Below are 16,912 nucleotides of genomic sequence, written 5' to 3'. Positions count from 1 at the left end.
AGTTAAACTCATATTTGAAAGTCTTAATGAATATAATATGTATTACAATTATAGTTATTGGAAAGCTTGCTCCAAGTAGCACATATTGGCTTTTTTTATTTTACAGTAGGAGATCATTCAATCTCAATTTTAGGGGTCAAAAGAGCAGAAAACAACACCAAAAAATTGTAATTTGAGAAGTTCACATGAACATGTCTAATATGTTCACATGAACACATGTTCGCATGAATGTATGAGAAAAGTAATCCAATAGTCAAAAATTTAATTTAAAGTGTTCACGCGAACATGTAAAAAATTTGCGTTCACACTAACATACAAAGAAGGAAAATTTATCAAGATCTCAAATGGAAAAGGGGAGTTTTAATCGCAAAATTTCCATTAAAAATATGTTCGCATGAACATATTAACAAGGTATGTTCACGTGAACATACCTTATTTAAACTCAATATGTTCATGTGAACATTTAATTATATTATGTTCGCATGAACATACATAAAATTCAATATGCAAATTTTTCATCATTTCACGATTTCCTTTGTCTCCCAAAAGTGGTACCCAGTATTGTGGGTTCACCCTATTGCCTCTTTCTTTTGGTCTTCCTCGAACACTCAAAGCCTCTTTGGCATTCAGAGAGACCTTCCTTCTCATCTCCTCAAAAAGTAGAGAACCAACAATGTCCTCCATCTTTAAGACAACTAAAGTGCTCCCTATAGCCATCACAAGACTATCCCATGAGTCTGGCAATGAACATAGAAAGATTTTACATCTTTCTTCTTCATCCATTAGCACCCCTATTGAGGTGAACTAAGTCACCAACATATTAAACTTTTCCAGATGCTCAAAAATTTGTCCACCTTCTTCCATTCTTAAGGAATACAACTTCTTCCTCAAGAAAATCTTATTCACAAGTGATTTTGCTTGATAGATCTCACTTAGCTTTTTCCAAAGCTTCTTCATGATAGGTTCTTCATAGACATTAATCAAAATTGAGTCTGTAAGGCACAATCTAATGAGACCTTTAGCTTTTTTGTCGGTCACATCATATTGTGCAGCTAATGTTGGGTCTGTGGGCCTCAATTTGTTCTCATCAATCGCATCCCATAGATCTTGATCAATCAATAGATCTTCCATCTTCAGATTCCACATCTCAAAGTTTGTGCCAGAGAACTTTTTAACATCAATTCTCCTCGACACGCTTTCCATCTTTTCAATCCTACAACATAGAAATAAAATACTCTTTAGGGGGTCCTTTTTGGCAAAAAGTCACAAATATTGATGAGGGCTTTTCTAGTGCAAGTGAAAACTATGTTTTTTTTCTAATCACGTGGATTTTCCTATAGTAGTTTAGCAGACTGCAAGGGAGGCCAAGGAAAACCCTGTACTAAAATTGCATGGCTAGGAGAGATTGGTGGCTTTGTAATTAGTGTTGGGCATTATTCAATGTGTAGTTGGGATGGATTGGTCAATATGAAATTAAAAGACACATTACATATCTTTGATAGAGAAATGTTTGAGAGCATTTTCAGCATACCACAAGTCATCTCAAATGTTTTCCACAGTTAGAATGCAAATAAAAGGTTGCTCTCACCTCTCTCTGGAAAACATAAAATTATGAATTGTAGAAGCTTGAAAAATTTCAATAGTAATATTGGGTTCCCCTTCTAGAGTAGAGGCCATGATAATTGTTAAATAGTAGTGAAGGCAGTAGTTGGTTTTCTAAAACAACTACATCGAGTGTTTTGGTTCATGATGTTTTAATGGAAATGATGAGCAAGAAAAGAATTGTTACCTATTATAGGTAGCTGATTCAAAAAAAGATTTTTTATTTTTTTTCAACCAGAGTTGTGAATCATTCTTCATTTTCTTCATTGGGAAATCACAGAACTCATGACTCTATGTAAAAAACACAGCATCATATTCAATGCCAATATCACAAGAGTCTTGGTAAAATTCATCATCTTACTCAAGCAAACAACCACCTCAAAAATAATTAGAAATTGAAATTTTAGAATACACTGCTTATGAAATCACAACCAACACAAAGTTTGAAAGATCACCTACCAGCACTTCTAAATCAAAGCCTCCCCCATGATTAGAGTAGAAGCAGGGCAAAGTAGAGCTCTTTTAGTCTAGAATTGAGAAATTCCTAAGCTAAAACAATAAACTAGACAATCACACAATGTACGAGACCAACTCGCCCAACTTTAAATTTCCAATGAATTTTGTATAAAATTCTCATCTTTTACCAAAAATAAAAACAAAAAAACAATAGGATGTGCATATTGGAACCTTTGAAAATAGAATGGAAATTATGCAGTAGACCTCAGATACCTTTTGATTTTCTCTAAATTGTTACAAAGTATTCTAATACTTTAAAACCCCCAAGAAAGCACAAAAAAATCCAACAAAAAAAGAAAACCAAATATATTGTATTGTATCTCTCCACACCCAAATAGACTATGATTTTTAAGGATCAAACAGTAATGTAGAACCCCATCCTACCCTCTAGAGGTGCCAAAGAAGGGGCCATCCCTAAGCAATTATTTTGCAATGTAGTTGACCTAATTCTTGAGTCTGAATAGTAGGTCTTGGTTTCAAAGCCTGATATGTGTGCATTAATGTCACCACTTTGAATTCCAATCCAACCAATGAAATCCAATATCTAGGTTATGACTCTATATCACTTGATTAGATAAATAATCAATAAATAACATTATCTCCCTACCTACACAACCATGATGTAACTTGTCAATAATTCTATGTAAAACTTTTAAACTTTTTGATTCTTCATCTTTCTTTAGTCACTCCCTAAATCCCCTTTTCATCACCCCAAAGTTCCTTAAGAAATATGAAACTTTCTTATAGTAAGAAGAGTGGCTTCGATCATTAGATGCTAGCATTGTAATCACCCATTCTCCTTTACACACCTCAAGTCTAAACTCATGGTGTGGAAGTGATTGACTCAATTCCTATAATGGAGTAGTTATCAACAACCATCAGAAAACATACAATAACAAAGCTCAATGTTTTCAAATTGTCCCCTCATCATCACTATTTTCAGCACTAAATTGAATGATGTCAGTGACTTCATGGATGCCAATTTGAGCATCAGAAAATAGATTTTCATTTAACATTGACTCTACCCCGTTCATTTGTTAGAAGCATGAATACTGATGATATTCCTATGGGGAGTATTCTAGATGATGATATGTTACATTCATGATTGTGTTTGTCATTGATGTCAACATAGCAGATTTCTATGATATCTAACAGAAGGACAATAGAAAGATCAAGTTGGTATAAATGGCTAGTTGAGTATTCTCACTATCCAAGGTTATGGTTGAAACTTCTAAGTATCTAGTATATGTAGTTAATGTTAGATGAAGAAATGTTAATTCTGGAGGAAGTTATGTAAGTTTTGGTGATGTTTGTTCTGAGATAGAGTTTACAGAGGCATGTTCTGGTAAAATTGTTATATCTCTTAGTAGAATTGTTATTTTGAGAATCGAGGTTGAGGATGTGAAGAAGACATGTTGATGATGATGTGGTTAAGCTCACTTGTCATAATATTATGTGTACAAAATGATATTCAAGTTGCAAGGTAGAAGATTAATGTTATCACTAAGTGTAACGTATTCTTAATGTGGTCCTATAATAATTAATATAGAAGGTGCAATAGCCAACTAAGGAATTTTCCTATGGATTTGGTATAAAGGAAGGACATTTTCCTTTATCATGTATGGAATGTAGAAGTGATTTGTAAGTAGTAAAGAGTGTGGAATGAAAAGCTGAGCAGAGCAGAGCGAGAGTGAAGGAAACTTCATTGTCGAAGTTTTATTGTATGATCCAAGGTTTGATGTTTGGATCCAAGGTTCATGACCTAGTCTACAAGGCCTAATAGTGATTGGTTCGATTGATAGAATGGAGAAAAGAGAAACTTAATAGTAGCTTACTTGTTTGGGCAGTGAGCTCTTCTTGTAATTGAAATTACATGTTTTGGAAGTGAGCTCTTCTTGCATACATTATACTACAACTCCTAACAGGGTTGAAATCTTCTAATAGGGATTCAAAGTCTCCTAACAAGGACTCTATGTACCAAATGTTGTAATAGACTCGTAACATGGTCCATCCTCTAACAAGGAATATTTATATTAGTAAATCATCTTGTGGGCATCATTCCCACTGGGGTTTTCCATCTGATTAGGGGTTTTCCTAGTTAACATATATGGTGTAATTGCCTATGTGCATCTTTTTATGATTCTTGTTTACTTTGGTTGAATGGAAAATATTGTTTAAGGTTGATAAATGTTTTAATTATTGAATAACTAATTCACCCTCACCTCATCTCAATTATCTTGGTGGACTATTATTTCTAACAATTGGTATCAGAGTATTAGGTCTTTGAAGATAAAGTTTAACAACTTTGGAAGATCCATGGTGAGCATGTTTAGGAAAGATAGTCTGAAGTTTGATGAAACAAATTATGACAGTTGGAAGGAAAATATGAAGACACATCTATTGTGTATGGGTCCAAGATATTAGATCTTGACAAAAACATCAAAGATAATAATTTTGGAAAAGGATTTGGAATTTTGTACCTAGGAATAAAGAGATCTTATTATGTGTGACATGAGAGCTAGAGAAGCACTATTAACTGCAATTACTGAAATTGAATACAATTAGGTAAAGTCACTTGTTAGCTCACATTTGTTTTGGAAAACTTTGGAAACTAGTTTTGAAGGTGATGAACATTCTAAGAAATTGAGGCTACAAATTTGGATTTGTGCATTTCAAGATGCTAAAATAATGAAAGATGAATCTATAAGATCACATGTAGGCAGAATATAAAAAATCACTAAAGGTATTAAATCTCAAGAAGGAACTAAAGAAGATGATGAGGTCATATGGAAGATATTGAAGACTTTAACACCACCATTTACGTCAGTAGTTCAAATGATATAGTTGTTGATATCTTGTACCAAAGATTTAATAAAGGAAACATTTCTTGCAAGACCTGAACTAGTTGAGAATGAGATTAGACAATCTAGAGAATTATCCTGAATAGAAATAACTTTCACTACCTTGAATATTTGACCTAGTTTATCAAGGAGCATAAGTGCTAGAGGAGACTTTGGTAGTAGTAGCAGATCTAATGAGGACTAAAAGATTGAAGGAGTCACCCTTCTAGTAAGGAGAGAAAAAGATGGTAAGAAAAACTTTAAATGTTGGACTTGTAATAAATTTGGTCACTGTGCATCTAAGTGTCCTAAAAGAGATCAAAAGTATAAAGGAAATTAAAAATTTACAAGAGATAGAGAGTGTCTGTATGCAAATGAAGAAGATGAATATGATAAACAAGCAGTAAGTGCTAGTGATGATGAAATGGGATTTGTAAAAATCAAAGAAGAAAGCCTAGAGAAAGTAGCTTTGGTATCATAGGTTGGAAAGAAATTTGATTAGATAATTAATAGTGGTTGTTCACATCATGTGACTAGTGGTATGAACAAGTTTGTTGACTTCAAAAGTAAGGATGATGACATTGTTAGAGTTGGAAACAACACAACTAAGTTAAATGTATTGGATCTATAACTCCTAATGGTAAAACTAACATTGAGGATGTATATTTTGTTAATGGTTTGAAGCAAAACCTTCTAAGTGTTGGACAACTAGTGGATAAAGTTTGTCAGGTGCAATTCACAGAAAAGACATGCATGATCAGAGACAAAGATGGAAAGATAACTGGAATAGGAACCAAATTTAGAGGTAATGTATTTCAGTTGAATCCTATTGAAATGACATGTTTGGTTGCAAAGGTAGATCACAATTAGTTATGGCATAGGAGATTTTGTCATATAAACTTTGACAACATTGTGAAGACTATTAGTATCTTTGTAGTTAGAGATTTGCCTAAGATTATAAAACCTTCTAACACAATTTGCAATGAGTGTGTTTTGGCAAAGCATAATAGAACTTTTCCCTACTAGAAGTTTACTACTACAACAAAATTGGAAATTGCACACGCAAATATCAATGATCCTACAAAAACTAAATGATTCTATGATAAAAGGTATTTTATGATTCTAGTTGATGAATTTTCTAGAATGATGTGGGTTGCAGTTCTTAAAGAAAAATCTGAGGCATTTGATAAGTTCAAGATATTTAAGAATAGAGTTGAGAATGAATTAGGCATGAAGATTAAATGTTTAAGATCAGATAGAGGAGGAGAGTTTACTTCAAATGAGTTTAACACACTTTGTGAAGAAAATGGAAGCAAAGGATAGTTATTAGCTATGAGAACCCTTGGACATAATGGTAGAGTAGAGAGAAGAAATAGATCAATAACAAAAGTTGCAAGAGCTATGTTAGCTAAGAATGAAGTATCCAAGATGTTTTGGAGAGAAGTTGTGAGCACAACAATCTACACTCTAAACAGAGTATAGGTCAGGAAAGACACAAACAAGACCCCTTATGAACTATGGTATGGTCACTCACCTATAGTTGAGTATTTCAGAATTTTTGGTAGTAAGTGTTACATCAAAAGAGATGATGATATTTGTAAGTTTGATGCTAGAAGTGATGAAGGTATGTTTCTTGGTTATTCATTGAAAAGAAAGGCTCATAGATTTTATAATTAGAGAACTAAGACTATTATAGAAAGTACAAATGTAAGAGTTGATGAGAAATTTAGAATACAACAAATAATAGTTGATTACAATTTAGATGATGATATTGTTACTAAACCAAGGAATGATGAAGTATTCTTTGTGACTAACAATGATTGCAGAATGAAGGAGAGCCAAGGCAGGAACAAAGCTCAGAACCTTTAGCAAAGCCAAGAATTGAGATAATAACTCCTACTTTAGAAAAGAATATGACAAAGAATCATCTACTAAACTAGATCATTAGAAGCAAAGATAAAGGTGTGATGACAAGAAGTAGAGTCAATGAAGAACTATGTTTGATATCCCAAGTTGAACCTAAAAATGTAGATAAAACATGTAAAGATGAGCATTGGAAGCAAGCTATGAAAAAAGAATTGGATTAAGTAGTAAAGAATGAGACATAGGAATTGGTTCCCAAACTAGCAGACATGAATGTGATAGGAACTAAATGGGTATTTAGGAACAAGATGAATGAACAAGGTGAAGTTGTAAGGAAAAAAGAAAGATTGGTATGTAAATGTTACTCATAGTAAGAAGGAATAGACTATGATGAGACCTATGCTCCTATGGCTAGAATTGAAGCATTAGGATTATTCTTAGCATATCTAGTATACAAGAAATTCAAAGTGTATCAGATGGATGTCAAGTCACCATTTTTGAATGAAGAACTTGAAGAAGTTTACATAGAGTAGCCAAAAGGTTGTCCTTTGATAGATGACAAGGACATAGTATGCAGATTGAAGAAAGCATTGTATGGCTTCAAACAAGCACCTAGAATCTGGTATGCAAGGTTAGACAAGCATTTGACAAAGCTTTGGTAAAGCAAGCGTATGGCAGATAGTAATCTGTATTAGAGAAAATTGATGATGGATTAATGATTTTGGTAATATTTGTTGATGATATCATATTTGATGGAAATGGATGAAGAAAGTGACAAGTATGTAGAAGAAATAAAGAAGGAATTTGACATGAGTATGATAGGAGAAATGAAATTTTTTCTAGGATTGTATTGTACAGGATAAAGAAGGAATCTTTATTTCTCAGACTAAGTATTTGAAGGATTTACTGAAAAGGTTTGGTTTGGAAACATGTAAACTTGTTGGAACAACTATAGTAACTGGACACAAGCTATCTACAAAGGATGAGACACCTACTGTTGAGCAGAAGAAGTACAAATCTATGATCGTAGGTTTGCAATATCTTACTCACATAAGGCTAGATATAGCAAATGCAATTAGAATTTTTGCAAGATTCCAAGATAATCCTAGAGAAGCACATTATGTAGTAGTCAAAAGGATATTTAGATACTTAAAAGGAACACTAGAGTTCAGATTATGGTATGGAAAATCTAATGCTTTCACTCTATGTACTTATACTAATGCTGATTGGGTAGGCAGTATAGATGATAGAAAGAGCAATAGTGGTGGAGCCTTCTTTCTTGGAGGAAGATTAATTTCTTGGCTAAGAAATAAGTAGGATTATACCTCTCAAAGTACACTAGAAGTAGAATATATTGCAGTAGCAAACAATTGCAATCAAGTTATTTGAATGAAGCAGATGTTGATGGATATAAGGATAGAAAGTAGTAAATGTGTTGTCATATATTGTGATAACATAAGCATAGTAAATATGTCTAAGAATCTAGTGTTGCATTTGAAGACCAAGCATATTTCTATTAAGTATCACATGTTGAGAGAGAAAGTTGCAGAAAAGGAAATCAAATTGGAGTATGTGAGCACTAAAGAGTAGATTGTAAATATATTCACTAAGCCTCTTCCCAAAGATACTTTTGAGTATTTGTGAGGTATGCTAGCAGTTATGCCCTTCCTACATCAGAGTAGAAGATGCAAGGATGCATCAGTCCAGTGTAACAAAGCACCATTGTTTGTCTAGACTGAATGCTAATGCTTCCTCTATGGGGGAGTATCTATGATGGACAGAGTCATCTAGGACTCTTGTTGGATGTTCTTTTTGAATAGTGTCTTTGGACACTTAAGCTAGTAAGAATCAATTGTTGCAGAGCTGACTGTTGTTGAAACCTTTGACATTGATGTCAATGGGGGAGAAGTAATGCATGAAAAACATCATGAAAGAAAACATCATGGGAGAGAAGAAAAAACAAGTACAACATGTTCAGGAGAAGAAAATAGTTTGGGGAGAATGATTGATGAAGAGGATTTGAAAAGAAAGGTTAACAATCTTTTGTAGTTGGTATTCTTGGAACTAGATGTTTTTCATCTATGTTGCCATCAATGCCAAAGGGGGAGATTGTTGCAAACATGAATAGTAATGATATTCCTATGGGAAAGTATTATAGATGATGATATGTTACATTCATGAGTGTGTTTTTCATTGATGTCAACATAGTAATTTTTTTTTTGTGGTATATGATAGATGAACAACGGAAAGAAAGATCAAGTTGGTACAGACGACTAGTTGAGTATTCTCACTATTTGAGGTTATGGGAGATACTTCTAAGTATCTAGTATATGTAGTTAACATTGGGTGAAGATAGGCTAAGTCTCGAAGAAGGTATGTAAGTTTTGTTGATTTTAGTTTTGAGATAGAGTTTACATAGGTATGTTCTAGTAAACTTGTTATATTTCTTAGCAAAATTGTTATTATAAGAATCAAGGTTGAGGATGTGAAGAAGACATGTTGACGATGGCGTGGTTAAGTTCACTCATCATAATATTACGTGTATAGAAAGATATTCAAGTTGCAAGACAGAAGATTAATGTTATCGCTAAGTGTAACATGTTCTTAATGTGGTCCTATAATAATTAATTGAGAAGGTGTAACAACTAACTCATGGAATTTTTTTATGGATTTGATATAAAGGAAGGACATTTTCCTTTATCATGTGTGGAATGGAGAAGTGATTTGTAAATAGTAGAGCAGACCGATAGTGAAGGAAACTTCATTGTTGAGGTTTTATTCTGTGATCCGAGGTTTGATATTTGGATTTGAGGTTCGTGACCTAGTCTACATGGTCTGACAATGATTGATTCGATTGACAAAAGAGGAAAGAAGAACTTAACAGTAGATTACTTGTTTGGGTAGTGATCTCTTCTTGTAATTGAAATTGCATATTTGGGCAGTGGGCTCTTCTTGCATACATTGTACTACAACTCCTAACAAGGTTGACACAAATCCTAACAAGGATTCAAAGTCTCCTAACAAGGACTCTATGTACTAAATGTTGTAATAGACTCCTAATAGGGTCCATCCTCTAACAAGGAATATTTATATTAGTACATGATTTTGTGAGCATCATTCCCACCGAGGATTTTCCTCTGATCAAAGGTTTTCCTAGTTGACATATCTAGTATAATTGTCTGTATGCATCTTATTATGGTTGTTGTTTTCTTTGGTTGAATGTATAATATTGTTTAAGGTTAATAAATGCTTTAATTATTGGATAACCAATTCAAACACCCTTCGCCCCCCTCGTCTTAGTTATCTTGGTGGACTATTGTTTCTAACATCATTGCTCTTCCAATCATATCCATTCTCCTTGGCAAACTCTGAAATAAAAAATAAATCTCTCGCTTTGCACGGTAAATTCTTTGCATTTCAAAAATTACAAAACAAAAGTGGAGGTAAATAATGAAATGTAAAATACTACTCGTATTGAAATCATTACCTTCAACTTATGAATGAAATTCCATATGACTGAATTGTTGCAATAACATAGTCTCATATATTTTGATGCACTCAACTCTTCAATGCCTGTTATGCTCTATAGTCTGTGACAAGACTCATCACAAGTTTCTCCATACAGCTCAATCTAGAAAGACTTGGCAACTTGCCCAGCTTCTTGCAGTCTCTAATAATCAGCTCTGTAAGGTCCGTGAAATCACTAGATCCTGTTACACTGCGAATGTTTGCGACTTTTTATAGATAGACTGACAAGTGTTTCGAGAATAAGAAACTCCTCGAGTTGAGGAGACCCATAGATGCCCGACACAACTTTCAAATTTTGACAACCATCCAACTGAAGATTTTCAAACTTCCCACATCCATTACTAATTGGGACTGTCTCTAGGCAACTTGGATCTATTAAAGCTGGCAACTTCTCAAGTTTCGGGCAGTTCTAAATGCTTAAATCTATTAGTTTTTCACAAGAAAACTCTGTTGTTTTTAAATTTTGACATCCATCCAACTCAGGATATCTTACCTTCACATGGCTACCCAAACTTACCTTCTTCAGACATCTCATTTTCCTAAGACACAATTTCTCAAATTCAAGGCCTGGACATCGACTAATTTTTAAGATCTCAAGATATTTAAGCTCAGATATTCCCATCAATGTTTTGGGTTTTTGACAATTTCTAATATCTAGATAAATTAATTTCTCCACCCTATTTTCGCTCACTTACACACGATTTTCCATGTCATGAAGTTTCAATGACTTAAGGCTGGGATAATTAGTACTGCGGATAAATACCCTGGATATACATTTTTCACCGCTGATCTTTATCTTTAGCTTTTCAAGGCAATTCATCAAGGGCTTAGATTCCTCCTCATCCCCTACGAAGACACTTTCAAAACTGTCTTTCAATATTCTTACCAAATCTGGAAACTCTTCCAAAAAGGCTGAGAAATTTGTAGCTCTTTCAACTCCGAGGGCGCTTGAGAATCAATGAAGTTGTGTATAGCTTTTTAATGATGAAAAATATAGTATGAGTCTCAACAATAGTTTATGAGGAATCCCACAATCAAATACCTGTATGTCTTTGTTCCACAACATTTTGAATTGTCCGTGTTCGATTTTCAAACACTGTAGATTTTGAAGTGGAATCCATGAAGAATGCTTGCTTGTTCTATTGAATTGGGCTAAAGCTGAAGTCATAGCAATGAAGTTGACATATCAAGACAATTATTTGGTTGGCTTAAAAAGAATGTAACTTGCGAGCCCATGGACTTCGCAAAAATGGAATGCAAACACCTGATTTTGGTTTTCGCGAGTATGTCTTCGAAACCATTTGATTCCCGCATGCACAGAAGCGTCTTAGATTTCCATTTACCTAATAAGGAGTTGAGATACATGTAATATTACACTAGTAACGGTGAATCTAAAACTGTAAGAATCGTACCAAGGATTTCAGATCTTGAGGATGCCAAAGGCGATGTGGAGGGCTGAGCTCATCTGCCACTTCTCTTCCCAAGTCCCTCAGGTGGTCATGCATTTTCAATACAAGTCCTTCATACTTTTTAATTTCTTTTCTTTCTAAAAGACACTTATCTTTGAGTCTCTCTACTGCATGTTGTTGGGTCCATTTCGATCCCTCCCATACTCTTTCTGCTATACTTTTTGGTTTGCCTATGAAAAAGCAAGCAATATCCATGAAAACTTGTTTTTCTTCATTGTCCAATGCCTCAAAACTTATTCTCAGCTTTTTCTTTACGTCTCGAGGCAGTAGCCTACCTACTTTGATCAATTCTGCCCTCCAAAAAGCACCATTTCGACCATGAACGTGCCTTCACAAGACTTGAAGAGATAGAGGCAAGCCTCCACACTGCTCTACCAAGGAGTTCACCAGCTCCTCATAACTGCTATCCAGTTGTGGTCGATCAAAGGCATGCTAGCAGATTTAAGTTCTCTCCCATCATCTTCACCCATTCCTTTTAAATTGTAACCTACAGTAATTCCTATAGTTACAAGCACTCCAAAATCATGGGTTGTGACAATAATTAGACTGCCATCTGATTTCTTCAATATATCCTTGATCCGTAAAGAATTTAACTGCTCCATATTATCAATGTCATCTACAACAATTAGTAAGCTCAAAAGGGGAATCCCTTGTAGACTCTGTTTCAGACAACTTGCTCCATCCTCTGTACTTATCAAGTTGTGCTCTTTGTGAAAGAGATCTTTAAGAAGCTTGCTTTGCAAAGAGGGCATCTCGCATCTTAGTTCTGCTTCTCGTACATCAAACAAAAAGCTTGTTCTAAGGTAGTTTGATTTTTTTCGGTTGAACAACTCTTTGGCAAGAGTTGTTTTTCCTACCACCCCCTCCAATGCCAAAAATGCCAACTACACTACCCTTATGCTTCCCGTCTTCCAGACTCCACTGATTTTGAAAATCTTGTACAAGTTCATCAATGCACTGCCTTTCAAAATCTTTCACCAGTTTGTCAAGCCCCACTGAATGTTTAGTGACATGCAAAGATTTCTAAGTTATTATTCCAAGCCAACTTAGCTACTTGAAAAAGTACACAAACTATTTAACCAAATGTTTCTTCACATTCTGCCACTTTGAGAGCCAAGACAAGGCACGTGAGTTTTTTGGTAGCAATCTGGTAGCCTTCAAGTGCAAACAGCGAGTTTGAGAGAATGGTATTGATGAATCTTCAATCCCAGGTGTGATGACCAGCAAGAAGACAAGCATTCCAATATTGGATTATCAATGAAATGTTTGGTGTTATGTCCTCAAGGAAATGCAGCGGCAGATACAAGTAACATGGTAAAAGAGCCCAATATGATAACGTTTATGTCCACATAAGACAAGGCACATGAACCAGGCGACGGCTATCCAGCCCCACCGTTCGGGATGGCTAGATGGCTATACTCCATGACCCCCATACCCATGCCTGCCCATGCCTTGCCCGTAGCGGTCAAATCCAAGGTAGCCCTGATTATTTTAATTCATCGTTGTCCCCCACTTCATCGATCTGCATTTATGGCAGGATAATGGTAGGAAAATGGCCGGTACAATGTTGTTTATAGGGCAAGGAGAAACTCCATTCTCCAAACTATTTATTGTTACTGAAATATTAAACCTATTTTTATTTATCATAAAAGAGATTAGTTAATTTTTTTAATTTTGCAAATATATGCTTCTTACCCTCATTTTTTACACTAAAAAAACTCTTGGTTTATTCACACGGGATAGTCTTTATCTCTGTTTCATATTTTGTTATGGCGAGTTTTCATTATTCATATAAGATTTAAAAGATTGTGTAAAATAAATCAAGTTTTTAATTCATACTTTAGACTAGAATAAATGATCTAATTAAAAGTAGCAAAAAAAATCTTATCAAGTTTTTAATTCATATTTTAGACATGTTTATTGTGTATTTTATTGTTGCTTTACATGATTAACAAATGCATCAAGAATATGTGTCACCCTTTTCTATTGATCTCAACCAAACAATAACAAGGGCAATGTAAAGTGGAGATGGTGACTAAATTATGAAATTAAATTCAATTTTCGAAGACTTCAATTTGGTAAGTATTTTTCCGAACTAATTCAAAAAAAATTTGCAGGTGTTCATGACACTTATATGGAGGATCATGTTGTCATTCGTTAATATTCTTCTTTACATATATTATAATGTGTAATTATGTAAATGAAATTTTTTGTTTACTTTCTATGTATGGCAAGGAATGAAGGTTTTCTTACTAGTTCTTTCTTCAAGGAGCCCTTGAACCAATTATTTTATTTATATAAGATTTTTTTTAATAAAATAGAATTTGGGATGATCATTATAGCAATAGCTTACTCTACTTTTATTTATTTTGACATTAATTATATAATGTCAATTAAGTAGTGGTTTAGTCTATTAAGCTAATTTTTGCAAATTATAACTATAGCATTAAAATATTTTAAATATATTTATTTAGGATATTTTTAGAAATTTAAAATCACAAAAGAAAAACTCTTTAATGTCATATAATAAATTGCATTATACAACCCTTAATCACTTTTCTTTTATTAAACACAGTTCGAGGGGTGTGGACGATAGACACTTTCATGGATTTCAATCATAGAACATATCATCATTCTTATGACTGCCCTTTATTCACCCATCGGTAAATAGAAACATTTCGCTCATCTAAAGAGTATATTTTAAATTTAAGTTTTATTGTAATATTATATTTTTAAAAAAACATGATAGATAATTAGATATTTGCGATTCGAATTTATTTTTTACTAAATATAATGAAATAAAAATTATAATACCAATAGAATTTGAGATAGATTAATTTTGTGTAATCATATAAGTGTGAAGTAAAATTTAGATTTCTACAGATCATAAAAGTTAATCATTTATTTTCCTTTTATCAAAGATTTTTTAAATGAAGTAATATAATAGAGTTAGTAATATGGTGAAGGGATAATAGAGTGATATTAACTCATTAACTTTTTGTTAAAAAAACTTTTTTTAAAAAAATATTTAACTAAATTATTATTAAAATTTAAGAAATGATATAAATAACATTAAAATCAATATTCAAAAAAGTTAAATTTATTTACACTTGTCTCAAGTGATTAACTATTTATTCTTGGTTCAAAGAATTAACTATTTACTCTCGTTTGAAAGAAATTACTATTTACCTATCAATGCTATTAAGATAAATGTTAATTTTGTTTTGTGTTGGTTGTTAGGTAGTTTGAATATTTATGTTAAGATTTCAAAAATGTTATATGCATATATGGCTATTATAATTTATTATTACTCAAATTTAATAACCGATTATAATATGTAGAACTAAATTAGATAAAAGTGATAAGATTAAATTTATTAAAATAATCTAACTTCTTCTTTCTAAAGTTTATAAATATCAATAACCATCTTCAATATAAAGCTTAGTAGATATTGCATATATATACAAAATAAAAATAGGTTTAATATTTCACTTGCATATTTGCTAAAGCTTAGTAGCTATTGCATATATTTACAGAATTTTTTAAAAAAATAACTAATCTCTTTTATGCAAAATAAAAATAGGTTTAATATTTCAGTAACAATAAATAGTTTGGAGAATGGAGTTTCTCCTTGCCCTATAAACAACATTGTACCGGCCATTTTCCTGCCATTATCCAGCCATAAACGCGGATCGATGAAGTGGGGGACAACAGGGAATTAAAATAATCAGGGCCACCTTGGATTTGACCGCTGCGGGCAAGACATGGGCAGGCATGGGTATGGGGGTCATGGAGCATGGCCATCCAGCCATCCCAAACGGTGGGGCTGGATAGCCGTCGCCCGTGAACCGTTTGGTAGCAGCATTGTGAGAGTCAAGACGCCTTCCCAATATGCAGCAGCAAATGCGAACAGCAGGTGCAGGAGCCCAATATGATAACCGTTGTGTCAAAGATAGACAAGCACGTGAACTGTTGACTATCAGGAGAAAGGAAGATCTCCCAGACTTCCCCGTATTTTATGAACTGGAGCCATGGGAAGTCCAGCACATAGAAAAGGACAATATGCTAAAGCATTCATTAACTATCAGGAGAAAGGCAGATATCCGGAGAAGCTCAAAGAGTGGAAGGAAGCCCTTCAAACTCTTTCATTTATAGCTGGAGTACAATTTCACAGGTAATCTCTCTGTGGATTTCGTTCCTTGTCTAAATGTATGTAATTGATTTTTAAGAGAAGGTTGGAATCTTAATAGTCTTAATAAATGTACTTATTTAAAAAGTGTATTTCCCTAGAGTTAGTCGATGAATTTCTTTTTGCAGTTATTTTAAATGGTGCAGTATGAAAATTACTTGTATCAAAATTACTTGAAGAAATGCTGAGGTTACTTTTCTAGTTTTCAGAACGGTTTGTTAGCGTTTCAAGTGCGAAAAATGGCGTTTTCTTCATCACCAAACCGAAAAATAAAGAATTCGATGGATTTTCTGGCATACTACCTGCCGGCAAAAGAAGGAAGGTTTCTGATTCTGAATCTTGGAGACTGTTTGACGTGTTCATTAACAATGGAGGCCCCGATGTCAAACAAACAATGGCCATTCAGCTTTACAACTCCTTGGAGCAGTTAAGAATACGGGCTTTTCTTGATTCGGAAGAGAAGAAACTTGGAGGCTCGTTTCCGTCTGCGATTGAGGCTGCGATCAGATCTGCTACGGTACATATCGCAGCTCTTTCAAAACGTTATGCGGAGTCGCCTTGGTGTCTTGGTGAGCTTGTTCTTATGTTACAAAGCAAGGCCAAAGTTATTCCCGTGTATTGTCAGGTGAAGCCGTGGGAGCTCCGTTACATCGAAAAGGGAGCATATTCCGACGCATTTGTTCGATTTGTAGAGAAGAGCAGGTATCTCGACAAAATCGAGGAGTGGAAGGTAGCCCTTCAACAAGCTTCATTCATCGCAGGCTATGAATTCAAAAGTGTTGGCGATATTCATTTCTAGAGTTGGCTTTATTAATTTTTGTGTTGACCGTTATTAATTTTTGTGTTGACCGTCCACCGTCCAACCCACAATCCAGCCGTCCAAAGTAATTGCACAGCAGACAGTC

The 16,912-nt window shown here is 34.0% G+C and overlaps 2 pseudogenes; one reads left to right on the top strand and one right to left on the bottom strand.

Annotated features, from left to right (window-relative positions):
- Nucleotides 1-15,490, bottom strand: part of LOC149545281 (disease resistance protein Roq1-like) — a 42,168-nt pseudogene extending 26,678 nt beyond the window's left edge.
- A 92-nt stretch (nucleotides 15,491-15,582) lies between these two features.
- LOC149545280 (disease resistance protein Roq1-like) overlaps nucleotides 15,583-16,912 on the top strand; it is a 29,950-nt pseudogene continuing 28,620 nt past the window's right edge.

This window comes from Cupressus sempervirens, chromosome 7 (genome assembly GCF_028749045.1).
Source record: "Cupressus sempervirens isolate cs-2001-9-10 chromosome 7, ASM2874904v1, whole genome shotgun sequence".
Classification (NCBI taxonomy): Eukaryota; Viridiplantae; Streptophyta; class Pinopsida; order Cupressales; family Cupressaceae; genus Cupressus; species Cupressus sempervirens.
Note: the sequence above shows the minus strand (reverse complement) of the source record. Positions and strands in the feature narration are given on the sequence as shown.